This window comes from Pongo abelii, chromosome 16 (genome assembly GCF_028885655.2).
Source record: "Pongo abelii isolate AG06213 chromosome 16, NHGRI_mPonAbe1-v2.0_pri, whole genome shotgun sequence".
NCBI classification, from domain to species: Eukaryota; Metazoa; Chordata; class Mammalia; order Primates; family Hominidae; genus Pongo; species Pongo abelii.
In genome coordinates this window covers 28,305,989-28,318,186 of record NC_072001.2, presented here as the reverse complement: position 1 = coordinate 28,318,186, position 12,198 = coordinate 28,305,989, and the positions used below count along the sequence as shown (strand labels likewise).

The window sequence follows — 12,198 nt, the reverse complement described above, 5'->3', positions numbered from 1 at the left end:
TTGAGGTCAGGAGTTTGAGACAAGCCTGGCCAACATGGTGAAACCCCATCTCTACTGAAAATACAAAAATTAGCTGAGTGTGGTGGCACATGCCTGTAATCCCAGCTACTCGGGAGGCTGAGGCTGGAGAATCGCTTGAACCTGGGAGGTGGAAGCTGCAGTAAGCCAAGATAGCACCACTGTACTCCAGTCTGGGTGACAGAGTGAGACTCCATCTCAACAAATAAATAAATAAATATCCTTAACAAAATCATGCCAAAAAGTGGGAGGTAGGCAGAATTGTGAAAGCATATAGCCAACAGAGTTTCAAGAAAAGGGTTTTTGTCAACTGATAAGTTTACATGGGAAGATCGGGATCAAAAGGAGAGAACAGAGAGGCCTTGAGAAAATTGTTCCTATTGCCTGGGTGTGGTGGCTTATGCCTATAATCCCAACACTTTGGGAGGCTGAGGCAGGCGGATCACCTAAGGTCAGGAGTTCAAGACCAGCCTGACCAACATGGTGAAACCTCGTCTCTACTAAAAATACAAAAATTAGCTGGGCATGGAGGAGCACGTCTGTAATCCCAGTTATTTGGAGGCTGAGGCAGGAGAATTGCTTGAATCTGGGAGGCAGAGGTTGCAGTGAGCCAAAATCAAGCCACTGCACTCCAGCCTGGGTGACAGAGTGAGACTCTGTCTCAAAACAAACAAACAAACAAAAAACAGAAAAGAAGAAAAGAAAGTTTTTCCTGTAAGTCTGTAACTATCAGCTTCCCATTAGGCCAAATATTGATCATAGAGGTCTTACAAAATCCTTTCAGGCTGGGTGCCATGGCTCGTGCCTGTAATCCCAGCACATTGGGAACCTAAGGCAGTAGGATTGGTTGAGCCCAGGAGTTCCACACCAGCCTGGGCAACGTATTGAGACCTCATCTTTACTAAAAATAAACAAAATTAGCTGGATGTGGTGGCATGCTCCTGTAGTCCCAGCTACTCAGGAGGCTGAGGTGAGAGGATCACCTGAGCCCAGGAGGTCAAGGCTGCAGTGAGCTGTGATTGCGCCACTGCACTCCAGCCGGGGTGACAGAGCAAGACACCATCTCAGATATATATAATTTTTTTCAAATATCTTATCAGGTTTTGGTCAAGAGACAAGGTAAATATTCCTGATAGTACATTCCCATTAAAAACAAAAATGTACCTGTTACAAGTGACTTGGAACCAAAATCCGTAGATTCTTTCATAGTTCTTTATCAGTATGGTGATAGGGTTTTCATATTCAGGTGTGAGATGTGCCTCCCTCAGTCCTTGTTATGACATCATTACATGTCTGACATGACAAAAAGGAAAAGAGAAAAAGGTGGAGAAAGGTAAAAAATAAGAAAACAAAAACTGAAAGAAAAAGGAAAAAAACCCAATCCATAAGCCTTTTATGACTTACCCATGAATGCAGAGGCATCTTCAAAGAGGGTGTAAAATATGCAGCCCTCTAAAGATGCCAAACCACTCTCAAAGATAGCCAAAAGAAAGGCAGGCCTAGATAATACCCCTGAGAGCTGGCAATAGATGTTAGCTGCAAATGGGTTGCAACCCACATGTCTGTCCAGGTGTATTCCCATAGCCCCCCAACCTGATGGTTGGCTGCTTGCACACACAAGAACCAACAACTTGTATGCCCCGTCAAGTGGAAAACCAAGCCAAATTCTTTTTTTTTTTGAGACAGAGTCTCGCTCTGTCGCCCAGGCTGGAGTGCAGTGGTGCGATTTCGGCTCACTGCAAGCTCTGCCTCCCAGGTTCACGCCATTCTCCTGCCTCAGCCTCCCGAGTAGCTGGGATTACAGGCGCCTACCACCATGCCTGGCTCATTTTTTGTATTTTTAGTAGAGACAGGGTTTCACCATGTTAGCCAGGATGGTCTCGATCTCCTGACCTCGTGATCCGCCCACCTCGGCCTCCCAAAGTGCTGGGATTACAGGCGTGAGCCACCGTGCCCGGCCGAAACCAAGCCAAATTCTTGACACAAAATGACAGAAACAGAAAAGCAATAGCTGCTCCTGGGAAGGACAGGATCAATAACCAATAGGTACCACAAAATCAAACTACAGTCACAATCTAGATAACGAATTTTTATAATTTTTTTCCTATCCATCTGCATTGGGAAAATAAGGGACAAGGGGTTTTTACTTTCTTCTCTTGACCAGGAACTACTGACAGAGATCTGGGAGAGCTGACTTTGGTGAAAATTCTCACCTTGCACAGGCTTGTGTCTGTTTTCCAGAATCCCACCTGTAGACTCCAGAGTGAAGCGTCCCAGCTGTCCCTTTCTCATTGCCAGAAACTTCTACCCTTCTCATTCCTTTTCTTGTACCCCTGTAACAAGAGACAGATCATGCAAGTTGATTTACTGTATGTTTTATGTGACATGAATCTTCATAAGAAAACTAAGCCCAAAAGAAGCAGTTAAACCTGAGTGTTTTTTTGCTGGTTTGATGAAGAGTGAAAAGTCATGGAGAAATGTAATGGGACCAAAAGATGTCAACTAAGTGTAATAAACTGGGGGAAACAGCAAGGGCTATTCATTCAGATTCCTCTCAGTGTCCCTGTGTCTTCAGAGATAAAGATCTTTTCCTCTGGGTAAAGTGTGGCAGCTCTCACATGAGGGTTTTATTACTTGTTTCAGCAGAAGGTCAAAAAGCCCCTCCCAGGTTTTATGACCTCTTTCAGCGAAAGGTGAGAAAGTCCTTCCTACACATTTGGTTTCTGAAATTCCTTCAGCTTAAAATATTCATTATGCCAGTTTCCATATTTTGAGGTGGCATGTCCTGAATATATTGTCAGAGCATTACAGAAAAAATACACCCAAACACACACACACACACACACACACACACACACACACGGACAACACATTCCCTATGAGTATCTTAAAACTGATTAACCTCAAACATTTAATTTTGGATGACTGAGTCAAAAAGAGAATTGAAATTGCCATCACATAATCTGGTCAAGATGAAAGATGGCAATTGGTATTGGAAATTGATGGCTGCTGGTCATTTAACACCCATGCCTCAGTTACATATCTGGCCCATGAGATAAGAATGCTAAACAGTATAAACAAGACACCTCAGTGTGAAAACATTCTGCCGTTACAAAGGTACTCTCTTTGTGTTACTCTGCATTCTCTCCCAGCCCTGTAGCAATTTATCCTTTGTCCATATATTGAAGATTTGTTTACATCTACTTTTAGCCTTCCTGAATATCCTTTGCTCCAGTACAGCCCTAAGCCAAGGGTAGAAATGACAAGACAGACTCTATATTTGCAGAACACCACATACTCACAGCGATGCACATGGAAAGGAATATATGAGAACAAGGTCTTTCAAGCCAGATTTGGACTATGTTTGTATTAAAGGTGTTATTCCCACGTAAGACCTTAAGACATAATATTAATAATAATTCAGCTATGAAAGGTTCATGTTGAGTTCTACTTGCATGGGCAAGCTATTAGGTAGAAGTTAAAGATGCACAGAACACATTAGTTCTTTCTAGGTATATCCTTAGCAAAGCAAAATTGCAACCCAAGTTAGAACAGGAAAAACTTGATGAAGCATGAAATTACCAGCTGGTCTGATGGAAGATATGATGTGGCCCTAAGGTACAGTAGGTGGTGCCTGAAGCATGGTGACAGTAGTGGAAACACCTTAGGGTGACCCACAATTAGTCACTCTCATGCAATTCCGTTTCCTCGGGTGTGGGAAGAACCTGCCAATAGCATGTGGCAAAGGATATCGTTACTGTGTTTATGCTATGTTATATGTCAAAAGTGAAGATATAGTGCAGATGTAATTAAAGTAATCAGTTGGCTTTGAGTTCATTAAAAGGCAGAATAGCCTATGTAGACCTCCCCTTATCAGATGAGCCACTTAAAATGGCTCCTAGGCGGATCACAAGGTCAGGAGATAGAGACTCCCCTGGCTAACACGGTGAAATCTCATCTCTACTAAAAATACAAAAAAAGTAGCCAGGCGTGGTGGCGGGCACCTGTAGTTCCAGCTACTCCGGAGACTGAGGCAGGCGTAAACCTGGGAGGTAGAGCTTGCAGTGAGCCGAGATCCTGCCACTGCACTCCAGCCTGGGCAACAGAGAGAGACTCCGTCTAAAAAAAAAAAAAATGGCTCCTAGGCCTTCCCTGATGTCAGACAAAATAGAAAAGACTCTGTCTCTTCATTGTTGCCTTTGAAGAAGCAAGCTGCCATGAATTCTATAGCCATTGTAAAATGAATTCTGCCAACAAGCAAATGAGCTTAAAAAGTAACACAGAGTCTGCGCACAGTGGTTCACGCCTGTAATCCCATCACTTTGGGAGGCTGAGGTGGGTAGATTGCTTGAGCCCAGGAGTTTGAGACCAGCCTGGGCAACATGGTAAAACTTCATCTCTATAGCAAAATACAAAACTTACCCTGGCACAGTGGCATGCACCTGTAGTCCTAGCTACTCAGGAGACTGAGGTGAAAGGATGGTTTGGGTTCGGGAGGCAGAGGTTGCAGTGAGTCAAAATCACCCTTCTGCACTCCAGCCTGAGTGAGGGCCAGACTCTGTCTAAAATAAACAAAAACAAAAACAAAAATGTAATACAGGCCACTGACACCTTGACTGAATCCCTGTGAAATATTTCACCTGAAAATCCAGCTAACCTGTGCCCACTGACCCACAGGAATGGAGATAATATATTTACATTGTTGTAAACTGCTAAGTTGACTGGATGTGGTGGCTCACACCCGTAATCCCAGCATCTTGGGAAACCAAGGTGGGGGGAATCACTTGAGGCCAGGAGTTTGAGACTAGCCTGAGCAACGTAGCAAGACCCTGTCTCTACAAAATTAAAAAATTAGCCGAGTGTGGTGGTGTGTGCTTGTAGTCCTAGCTATTCTGGAGGCTGAATGGGAAGATTTCTTTAGCCCTGGAGTTCGTGGTTACAGTGAGCTATGATCACACACTGCACTCCAGAATGGATGACAAAGTGAGACCTTGTGATGTGGTTTGGCTGTGTCCCCACCCAAATCTCACTTCGACTTATAATCCCATGTGTCAAGGGCAGGGCCAGGTGGAGACAATTGAATCATGGGGGGGTGGTTTCCCCTATACTGTTCTCTTGGTAGTGAATAAGTCTCATTAGATCTGATGGTTTTATAAATGGGAGTTCCCCTGCACAAGTGCTCTTGCCTGCCACCATGTAAGATGTGCCTTTGCTTCTCCTTTGCTTTCCTCCATGATGGTGAGGGCTTCCTAGCCATGTGGAACTGTGAGTCCATTAAACCTCTTTCTTTATAAATTACCCAGTCTCAGATACATCTTTATTAGCAGGCTGAGAATCAACTAATACATCCTGTGTTAATGTATTAATACACAAATTAAAAAGTTGCTAAATATGTAGAACTACACTCTGTCTTCCCTTTAGTGTTAGGAAGATCAAATAGGCACTACAAGAGCATTTTCTTGGTAAATGGTATCTAAATTCCCTCTTATCAATGGCAATTACTCAGTTGGACTGCTAACACCATAGGGGCAAAAATGCTGACATGTATGAGTCTTGTGGGAGAAGTACCTGGAAAAAAAACAAAAACAAAAACAAGAAAAAGAGACAAACATTTCTGAGCAAAAATGCAAGCTTTTTTAAAAAAAATAGTCTGTTTTGATCAGTTCACATCATGTAGGTCATTTCATCGGCCTCATTGGCACATAAGTAGTATATATTGAGCTAGGCGTGGTGGCTTACGCCTGTAATCCCAGCACTTTGGGAGGCTGAGGCAGGCGGATCACGAGGTCAAGAGATCGAAACCATCCTGGCTAACGTGGTGAAACTCCGTCTCTACTAAAAATACAAAAATTAGCTGGGCATGGTGGCGGGCTCCTGTAGTCCCAGCTACTCAGGAGAGTGAGGCAGGAGAATCACTTGAACCCGGGAGGCAGAGGTTGCAGTGAGCCAACATCACACCACTGCACTCCATCCTGGCTACAGTGAGATCTGTCTAAAAAAAAAAAAAAAAAAAAAAAAAAAAAGTAGTATATAGTAGTATATATTGAAAGTATAAAGGGGTGAACCACTTTGAATTGTGTATGACGAAAGAAGCTCAGAGTTCAGGTGAAAAATGTGTTATTACAAACTCAACTATCAATTTAATCTGACTTTAATGTATGAATCAAAATTAAGTGTTTTCTGTTGGGGTGATCGGACCCAACACCAGGCCGTGGGGGCGACGAAGTCCCACGGAGTCAAAGGAATGAGAAAAGACAAGTTAAGAGAGAAACTGGGACCAGGGGCCAATGCTAGTATGGAGGCTGCAAAGGCCCCAAGCTCTGCGACCCCATGCTATTTATTGGTGATCAAACAAAGAAACAGGTGGTGAGGCTGTGGGGGTTGAAAGGAAGCGGTGTATCAAGCAAATGAGCTACAGCTGTGATGGTTTAGCATTTTCTTTGAAACATATGGCTACTTGAGATAATGGGAGTGCTAGAAGCAAGGAGCCAGCAAGTCTAGACACATTCCAAAGGCCACAAGGGGTTTTAGACCCTGGACCCCAGACACGTTTCAAGACTCTTTTACATTATGTCAGACATGCAGGCCCTGCCTCAAATTCTCTCCCAACACTCAGCTTTTCTCCCAACATTTTATATTACAAACATCAATGGAAAAATCAATGATCTGTTTAAAATATTGTAAATACCATCACTATGTTTGAAGATATATTTTAATTTTTTATTATTCCTTTAATTAAAAGAACTGTGTGCCAATTAATAAGCTGTTGCCTTTTAGATCAAAATTAATCATTCATTGCCTGCTCTGTGAAAATTGAGTCAGATATCCTTAAAAATATATTGTGTTGCAATAGTAAGCTTTGTCAGTAGTTGAAGGTGGTTGGACATTGTAAAAAGAGATTTTCCTTTCTGATTCCACTGTGGTCTCTCAGCCGTTTCCCATAGCATGCATACCTTTCTCCAGCACTAGGTTTCTACAGTATGCATGAGCAATCCTGCAGCAACAATGGCTTTTCTAGCATCAGGCTCCTACAATGCATGACAATCAGCAGCACTAGTGGTCAGCCACTTCCTATATCCCCTACCCTGAGGTGGTTTCTAGTATAGTGCTTCCAGTAAGACACCTACCTGTGAACACCTTTCCCTGGCACCTAAGCGGGAAGATTTCTGGAAAGTTCCACTGGTGCCACACACTGTGACTATTCTGTGTAGCCTCTAACAAGCTCTGGATTGCAATGCACTTATAGTAAATAAATGTCCATTTCAAACATTCCCTCCTCAAATTCTTGTGTTTTGTCTGCCTCCTGATTGGACCCTCACTGAAAGAATTAATGCTGGCATTTTTCCAAGAGATATTTCCACAGAGATGAATCTGGGAAGTTGTGTTGGTCATTCCTTTATGTTTGAGCACATTCCACAGCTCCTTGTCAATGTGCAATGGGATACTAGTAACCTACGACATGCGGTGGTATCACAATTAATCAAGCAATGACCTGTGGTTGATTGTGGCAAAGTGCCAACTGAAACACGTGCCTTGGGAGCCCGAGTGACTGCTGCACTGAATGTTATGGTAGTCAAGATAACTGTAAGGACTGTGGGGTTGAATGGATTCAGTTGAGGGTCCTTGAGTGATTATGAACAGAAAATAACAAGCTTAGGTTCCTTAATTCTCAGTTCAAGCCACGGTTTGAAAACCTGAGAACTTCCATGCTGACTATAAAGGAAATTCATTTGTTGTAGCTGCAGGGCTGATATTGTTAAATATCAAAACCAAGAATGAGATCCGGAAACTTGGAATGGGGGAATCTGTTTAGACTCAGTTGAAACTGACCATCTGGAAACAGAAAGTCAGGCTGAGCCTTTCTTACCAGTTTAAGTAGCTTCTCTCTATTGTTTGAAAAAAATATCTTTCCTCTGCACAAACGCTGGGTTAGATTCCATTAAAGGGGATGCCCATTTTTCTAAAAGTCCCCTACAAATCATCACTTTTTGCTAGTAGCATGACTAGACCCCATAACTAGGATTGAATAGCAACCTATTCCTAAGGGATAGGTACACACTATGACCTGTAGGAAACAGCTACATACAAAAGGAATTGTGACACATATTGGAAGAAACCTGGGGAATGTTGGAAGAACATTCTAAGGTCGTTATACTAAGGAGGACAAAATATAACAGTAGATTGGGTTAATTAATCTCAGTGCTGTTACTGGGGATTCAAGATTTATTGTGCTGTAGGCATGTGGCTCACACCTATAATCCCAGCACTTTGGAGGCCAAGGCAGGAGGATAACACAAGTCCATAAATTTAAGACCGGTTTGGGCAACATAATGAGACCTTGTATCTACAAAAAATAAATAAATAAATTAGCCAGGGAGAGTGGTGCACTTGTAGTCCCAGCTACTTGGGGGGCTGAGATCAGAGGATCACTTGAGCCCCGGAGGTTGAGGGTGCAGTGAGCTGTGATCATGCAACTGCAGTCCAGCCTGGGCAACACAGCCAGACCCTGTCTCAAAAAATTTAAAAAAAAACGATTTATTTTGTAGTTCTCCCGGTAGAGATCTTTCATCTCCTTGGTTAGATGTATTCCTTGGTATTGCCGTCTTAGGTAGAGGAAGAAGGCTCAACCATCTTGCTCATGTGATAACTTTGCCAAAGACACAATGTACAATTTGTTTTACAGGCCAGTGAGGGATATACCAGTAATCAGAATGTTTTGGCAAACAGAAGACTTTGGTGGTAGCTAACTGATCACAGGGTCCCTAGAATGAAATAGATGAGAAGCGTACTTAGAGTATTGTTTGATCTCTATATGAAAAAAAGTTCCGAGTCTGATAGTCAAATGTTCAACAGATGCCTACCTAGCTTTCAACCCTAAGTCAATTCACATTTGCAGAGTGATACTATACGGACCATGAAAAGAACACTTGTTTGTATGACTGAGACAAAAAAGAATGTCATCGTGTTCTACCTTACCTGGGAATATGCTCAGTTGGTGACAAAATTGCTGCCACTCTGCATGACCACAAAAGTACTGCAGGTATTGATTTTGAAGTTACACATAAACTTTAGTGAGTGGGCATATTTGCAAATATGTAACCTGAGAATAAAGAAGATTAACTATCTTTAAACAACATAAGGAGTCAACATCAGTTTCTGAAGTAAAATAATGACTAAGTTAAATTTTCAAGGGCAAATTCAGATTTCAAGTGCACAGAACATAGGAAGGAAAGGACATGCAAATCAGAAAAATTCACAAGTGTAATGAGGCGAGAAGGGACATGGCGCACCGATTACAAAGGAATCAGAATGATCTGTTCATAGAGTTGTAAATGGGGTTGTGGAGGAAGAAATGAGGAGGAACAGATAAGCAAGACAAGTTCTTTTCCTTCTATGTAAATAAGAGAAACTAAGAAATTGTAACGTAAGACAAGATCTAATATTATTTTTGGACTTCAGAATGGTATTGCATAAATGCTTAATTGTTCCTAATTTCCGGAGGGGAAAATGGAAATAGCATTTCCACTGCATTTTTGTGAACAGAATTTGAGTGATCATGGAGAGGTGAATGAAAGATTCAGCTTTCTTCCTGTACTTGAGGCATCTGTGAATTGGGAATTCAGACAAACAAGCAACTACTTCTGGATAGAAAATTTGTGATTTAGACTATGCATTCTACTGGGGAATTCCAGATGTATAGGAATGTAGTTGAAATTTAAGTGGTCAGGGAATGCTATCTGGAGGAAGAAAGTTATGACTAGAGACAATAATAAATAGCAGTAACTTAAAAATATATATATCAGGGAAGAAAAAATGGATTTTTCTTCCAGGAAAGAAACTAAGTATGAACAGATGATGAAATATTTCAGGAACTGTCCGCAATTCATTCCTTCCAGTGGGTTCTTGGTCTTGCTGACTTCAAGAATGAAGCTGTGGACCCTGGCGGTGAGTGTTACTGTTCTTAAAGATGGTGTGTCCAGAGTTTGTTCCTTCAGATGTTCAGATGTGTCCAGAGTTTCTTCCTTCTGGTGGGTTCGTGGTCTTGCTGACTTCAGGAGTGAAGCCACAGACCTTTCCAGTCAGTGTTACAGCTCTCAGTCCAGAGCTGTTCCTTCCTCCAGGTGGGTTATTGGTCTCGCAGGCTTCAGGAGTGAAGCTGCAGACCTTTGCAGTGTTACAAGCGTTACAAGCTCGTAAAGGTAGTGTGGACCGAAAGAGTGAGCAGCAGCAAGATTTATTGCAAAGAGCAAAAGAACAATGCTTCCACAGCGTGGAAAGGCACCTCAGTGGGTTGCCACTGCTGGCTCGGGTGGCCAGCTTTTATTCCCTTATTTGGCCCCGCCCGTGTCCTGCTGATTGGTTCATTTTACAGAGTGCTGACTGATCCATTTTCACAGAGTGCTGATTGGTGCGTTTACAAACCTTTAGCTAGACACAGAGCACTGATTGTGTTTACAATCCTTTAGCTAGACAGAAAAGTTTTCCAAGTCCCCACCCAACCCAGAAGCCCAGCTGGCTTCACCTCTCAGAACCACAGATAGAGATTATTTTATTTACCTGAGTCAATCTGAAAGCATATGCTGGGGATGGATGTTGAGGATACTTAATGGCACATTAATTCTTTGATTTTGTATGTATTTAGATACATTCATTAGCTACAGTTTGCAGCTTTCTAATAGGGATGCCACAGATATGACTGTAAATTGAGAATTTTGGTTTCCCAGTGTCTGAAAAGTGGTTAACCCAAAGTTTTGGCTTTAGAGAAAGAGTCTATACAGGCAAAAGTATAGAGGGTTTGGCAGAGAAAAACATGAACACAAAACAAAACAGAGAAAAACAAAAACAAAAACAAAACATCCTAAGGGCCAAAGGAAATGGTTGCAAGGAAAACGGTCAAAAACTTGCATCATTCTTTTCATCCACTCACACCACTCTATGCAGGATCCCAAATCAGTCCTTGAATGTTTCAGCACAGGTTCCATTCATGCTTTCCAATGGAAACTTCATTTGGTTTATAGGATTCAGAATTGTGGAACCATCTGGTATCAAGAAAATAAGAGGCCATGAAAAAGCTTACAGAATGTTGGTACAAGCAGCTGCTAGGGCTACTACTGAGTTTTAATGGGAGAGATAGTCCCAGAAAGCTGGAAGAAGAAAGGTCAGGGCCAAGCGCAGTGGCTCACACTTGTAATCCCATCACTTTGGAGGCAGAGAAGGGCGAATCACTTGAGTCCAGGAGTTCGAGACCAGCTTGGGCAATGTGGATAAACCCCATCTCTACAAAAACATACAAAAAAAATTGCTGTGTGTGGTGGTGCATGCCTGTGGTCCCAGATATTTGGGAGGCTGAGGTGGGAAGATCACCTGAGCCCAGGAAGTAGCAGTTGCAGTGAGCAGAGCTGAGGTCTGGCCACTGCATTCTAGCCTGGGCTACAGAGCAAAGTCCTGTCTCAAAAAAAAAAAAAAAAAAAAAAAAAAAGATCAGAGCAAGAAAAAGGAAAAAGATGGGTAAAAACATAGAAATTACTAAGTTCATTTCAGCAGGAATTTTTTAAAAATATATTTCAAAACTGAAACAATGCTATGTTTTGCTGCAGTGTGTGAGGGAACACAATTCAGGATAATGCACAGTAAAAATGCAGGGAAGCCTGGCCCCATAACCACTTTTAATACCACATACTACAGTTAACAGTTGGTGAGAACACTATTAGGCTGATTTCAATTACAAACATGGATGTACAGGAGTGTGTTTTAATGGCACACATGCATAGTTCATATTTTATTAGAAAATCTGTTCAGGCCGGCCACAGTGGCTAATGCGTGTAATCCTAGCACTTTGGGAGGCTGAGGCAGGTGGATCACCTGAGGTTAGGAGCCCAAGACCTGCCTGGCCAACATGGTGAAACCCCGTCTCTACTAAAAATACAAAAATTAGCCAGGTATGGTGCTGCACGCCTGTAATCCCAGCTACTGAGGAGGCTGAAGCAGGAGAATCACATGAACCCGGGAGGCGGAGGTTGCAGTGAGCCAAGATCGGACCACTGCACTCCATCCTGGGCAACAGAGCAAGACTCCCCCTTGGAAAAAAAAAGAAAAGAAAAGAAAGAAAGAAAATCCTGGCTGGGCATGGTGGCTCACTTCTGTAATCCCAGCATTTTGGGAGGATCACTTGAGGTCAGG

At 42.5% G+C, this 12,198-nt stretch overlaps 1 protein-coding gene and 1 non-coding gene across 2 annotated transcripts in view; both read left to right on the top strand.

Moving 5' to 3' along the window:
• The window catches only part of SNRPN (small nuclear ribonucleoprotein polypeptide N), a 165,125-nt gene that overhangs the window by 34,905 nt on the left and 118,022 nt on the right, over positions 1-12,198 (top strand).
• LOC112129298 (small nucleolar RNA U13) lies at positions 1,216-1,317 on the top strand. The gene has a single exon (XR_002911703.1). It is a non-coding gene; the product is annotated as a small nucleolar RNA U13 (small nucleolar RNA).